General features: G+C 51.1%; 1 non-coding gene across 1 annotated transcript in view; it reads left to right on the top strand.

Moving 5' to 3' along the window:
- The first annotated feature begins 4,828 nt into the window (after positions 1-4,828).
- LOC124588979 overlaps positions 4,829-5,000 on the top strand; it is a 1,910-nt gene continuing 1,738 nt past the window's right edge. The window contains exon 1 of the ribosomal RNA XR_006975890.1: positions 4,829-5,000. This exon is cut by the window's right edge and continues 1,738 nt beyond it. This is a non-coding gene — a ribosomal RNA (small subunit ribosomal RNA).

Genomic DNA, 5,000 nt, shown 5'->3' with positions numbered 1-5,000 from the left:
GGAAGAGTCTTCCTAGGCCATGACCCACCGGAAGGGCGCAGCGTCCCCCACCCCAGACATGTGACGTCACACTATCGGTATTGACGACTAGACTGATTCCTTATAATCATTTGCCATACACCGGTGGAAGCTGCCGAGACGAGTAACTACATAGCGGGCTCGCCGTGTCACTAATGTACAGAGATACAATAGTTTCGACTGGAACCGGATTAAACGTATACACGGCGCTGATTAGTAATAGATAGAGCCATCAGAATACAGATAATGTATACAACTGTCCGTATACATGCTGAAAGACTCTGCTCACAATCACACGTCAGCCAGACACTCTTATCACGCACTACTCTCTGCCTGTAACAGGCACACAGACAATATCTAAGCACCAGCATGGAACAACACCCAGTGCATCCTCTCTGCCACATTAGACAATCCACACTATCATAACCAGACCGGGAGGTCCACTCGGAAAACAGAATATCCCACCCTTCCGACAACCACCATTGCTCAGCTAAGCCACCAACACCCACACATGTCCTACACAGGGGTGCACCCAACATCACAATACTGCCTCCTGTCACACCACACAAACAATGGCACGAATGAAAGACACAGGTCTGCCACAAGCATGGAATCAGAGCGCCGCCTGTTATGAGCCAAAGGTGCACCCTGACGTGGCAAATCAGATGATGCCGCAGTCATTTACTTACGATAATCACAATCAACAAACCAGCCCCCCCCCCCCCCGAAAACACCTTTCCTTACAACAATGTGTGCCTTAACCTAACCCGTATTGTGCCTTAACCTAACCCGTATTGTGCCTTAACCTAACCCGTACTGTGCCTTAACCTAACCCATATTGCGCCTTAACCTAACCCATATTGCGCCTTAACCTAACCCATATTGCGCCTTAACCTAACCCATATTGCGCCTTAACCTAACCCATATTGTGCCTTAACCTAACCTATATTGTACCTTAACCTAACCCATATTGTACCTTAACCTAACCCATATTGTACCTTAACCTAACCTATATTGTACCTTAACCTAACCTATATTGTACCTTAACCTAACCTATATTGGGCCTTAACCTAACCTATATTGGGCCTTAACCTAACCTATATTGGGCCTTAACCTAACCTATATTGGGCCTTAACCTAACCTATATTGGGCCTTAACGTAACCCACGTTGCGCCTTAACCTAACCTATATTGTACCTTAACCTAACCCATATTGTACCTTAACCTAACCCATATTGTACCTTAACCTAACCTATATTGTACCTTAACCTAACCTATATTGTACCTTAACCTAACCTATATTGGGCCTTAACCTAACCTATATTGGGCCTTAACCTAACCTATATTGGGCCTTAACCTAACCTATATTGGGCCTTAACCTAACCTATATTGGGCCTTAACGTAACCCACGTTGCGCCTTAACGTAACCCACGTTGCGCCTTAACGTAACCCACGTTGCGCCTTAACGTAACCCACGTTGCGCCTTAACGTAACCCACGTTGCGCCTTAACGTAACCCACGTTGCGCCTTAACCTAACCCATATTGCGCCTTAACCTAACCCATATTGCGCCTTAACCTAACCCATATTGCGCCTTAACCTAACCCATATTGTACCTTAACCTAACCTATATTGTACCTTAACCTAACCTATATTGTACCTTAACCTAACCTATATTGGGCCTTAACCTAACCTATATTGGGCCTTAACCTAACCTATATTGGGCCTTAACCTAACCTATATTGGGCCTTAACCTAACCTATATTGGGCCTTAACGTAACCCACGTTGCGCCTTAACGTAACCCACGTTGCGCCTTAACGTAACCCACGTTGCGCCTTAACGTAACCCACGTTGCGCCTTAACGTAACCCACGTTGCGCCTTAACGTAACCCACGTTGCGCCTTAACCTAACCCATATTGCGCCTTAACCTAACCCATATTGCGCCTTAACCTAACCCATATTGCGCCTTAACCTAACCCATATTGTGCCTTAACCTAACCTATATTGTACCTTAACCTAACCCATATTGTACCTTAACCTAACCTATATTGTACCTTAACCTAACCTATATTGTACCTTAACCTAATCTATATTGTACCTTAACCTAACCCATATTGCGCCTTAACCTAACCCATATTGCGCCTTAACCTAACCCATATTGCGCCTTAACCTAACCCATATTGCGCCTTAACCTAACCCATATTGCGCCTTAACCTAACCCATATTGCGCCTTAACCTAACCCATATTGCGCCTTAACCTAACCCATATTGCGCCTTAACCTAACCCATATTGCGCCTTAACCTAACCCATATTGTACCTTAACCTAACCCATATTGTACCTTAACCTAACCTATATTGTACCTTAACCTAACCTATATTGTACCTTAACCTAACCTATATTGTACCTTAACCTAACCTATATTGGGCCTTAACCTAACCTATATTGGGCCTTAACCTAACCTATATTGGGCCTTAACCTAACCTATATTGGGCCTTAACCTAACCTATATTGGGCCTTAACGTAACCCACGTTGCGCCTTAACGTAACCCACGTTGCGCCTTAACGTAACCCACGTTGCGCCTTAACGTAACCCACGTTGCGCCTTAACGTAACCCACGTTGCGCCTTAACGTAACCCACGTTGCGCCTTAACGTAACCCACGTTGCGCCTTAACCCAACACACGTTGCGCCTTAACCCAACACACGTTGGGCCTTAACCCAACACACGTTGGGCCTTAACCCAACACACGTTGGGCCTTAACCCAACACACGTTGGGCCTTAACCCAACACACGTTGGGCCTTAACCCAACACACGTTGGGCCTTAACCCAACACACGTTGGGCCTTAACCCAACACACGTTGGGCCTTAACCCAACACACGTTGGGCCTTAACCCAACACACGTTGGGCCTTAACCCAACACACGTTGGGCCTTAACCCAACACACGTTGGGCCTTAACCCAACACACGTTGGGCCTTAACCCAACACACGTTGGGCCTTAACCCAACACACGTTGGGCCTTAACCCAACACACGTTGGGCCTTAACCCAACACACGTTGGGCCTTAACCCAACACACGTTGGGCCTTAACCCAACACACGTTGGGCCTTAACCTGCTCTGTAATTGTCATACGACGCGTTAAATTAGTGTGGTGTTGCCTAACTGCAACCCCCGCAATATAGTTTGCTACTCGCACTGCCTGGTCCCCAGAGTATCGCTTCATGTTAAACACCTTGCAGCTATACACTGTAATGCGGATGGCAGCAGGACGTACATGCTCAATGCCCTTCGCAGTTGTTCATTGGCATTTGCATGGCGAAGCACAGCCTACGTTGTGGTACGGCGTGTGTCAACTGTCCGCTGATGTTGTACGTCCAAATCACACACTGTACTGCACATTGGTCCTCATGTACTGAATGATACATCGTGGTACATGTGTGACCGTACCACGACTGCGCCAACAACGGCGAACCATACGGTCCAAATATTGTGCACTCAGCTACGTGTCGTCTCCCTATAAGAGCTGGATTGCAGTATGGTATGCCGTGGATGGCGATCAGCATGAGCCGTCTGTTGATGTAGTGGCGCGTGTTGTCAGACGTAGTCGTCTCTTCTCACACACCGTGATAGCATGGTGCACTGCGTTCCACATCTGCGACATGCGACAGAGGCCGGTTGACAGTCGTTCGCGCAATGGACATCGCATACGTACGGGGGCCACCTTCCACGTGTTCGCGAAGCGTGCACATGTTGTTGCGTGTATGTGGGCAGACATAGTGTGTCGTGACACCTGACACAGGCATGCAACAATCGTTGAATTTGCAAATGGCGATGGACGTCTACGTTTGCTGGTGACGTTACGCAAATGAACAACTGGTAAACGGTTGTGGTGCGGTTGTTCTCGCTAGAGGTGAATCAGTGATGGCGACGATCGGTTGAGCTACCAACCGGTTGTTTCAGCGATACCCACCATGCCCACGAACGTGAATGGCATGTGGGTGTGAAGCGATACGCGGCGGTGGCTGGGTGGGACCGTCCCCGGCCGGTGAGGGGGGGCCTCCCGGCGTGCTGGCCGCGCGGTGCGTGGGCGCACGCGCTACAGCCGGCTGGTGGGGGCGGCCAGTGGCAGGCGCGCCGGCCGACGGAGGCGGCAGGCGGCGCAGCTGCGCGCCGGCGCACCCTGCACGCGGCGCCGTGCGGCCAAAGTAGGTCCTCGCGGGCCCGGTGCGAAGCGCGGTGGACATCTGCAGTGTGCTGGTCCGATTGAGGACTGTGTGCGCTGAGGATGCGCCGCCGCCCGGCGCTCGGCGCCGCGACGCCGTCTGCTGCTCGGTCGCCTCTGCGGTTCTCGCAGGTGGTTTGTATCGCAGCTGTGCGGACGTGTTGGCGCGTGCGCTGTGCTGGGAGAGTTCGCTTCGGCACCCAAGTGGGGCTTTTGTCCTTCTGTGGCGCTGGCGTTGGAGCTGCCGGCCACCGTAGGTGGCGCGTGTTGTCTCCCGCCGGCAATGCCACGACAGCACGCTCCCGGGCCTCTGTCGGCAGCGGCAAGCTCAGTTGGGAGCACGGGTGGTCGCACCTAAAGCGTCTACTCGCCAAACTCCGGGCGATTGCGCCTCTCTCGAACCCGACCAAGTACTTAGGACGGCGCTGCGCGCCGCCGGGACCTGAGAGGGTTTCGAGGTGTATTGTGCAGGGGAGCTCAGCCTCCTCCTGTTTGCAGAATAATTGAGCGGACGCTTGCGTGTTCGCGCGGGCCCCCGGGACACACTCCCGGGCGGCCGGCTGCTCAGCTCTAGTTGACGCAGCTCCCTGGTTGATCCTGCCAGTAGTCATATGCTTGTCTCAAAGATTAAGCCATGCATGTCTCAGTACAAGCCGCATTAAGGTGAAACCGCGAATGGCTCATTAAATCAGTTATGGTTCCTTAGATCGTACCCACGTTACTTGGATAACTGTGGTAATTCTAGAGCTAATACAT

Source organism: Schistocerca americana, unplaced genomic scaffold (assembly GCF_021461395.2).
Source record: "Schistocerca americana isolate TAMUIC-IGC-003095 unplaced genomic scaffold, iqSchAmer2.1 HiC_scaffold_676, whole genome shotgun sequence".
Classification (NCBI taxonomy): domain Eukaryota; kingdom Metazoa; phylum Arthropoda; class Insecta; order Orthoptera; family Acrididae; genus Schistocerca; species Schistocerca americana.
The sequence above is the reverse complement of the archived record's forward strand: the minus strand, read 5'-3'. Positions and strand labels throughout refer to the sequence as shown.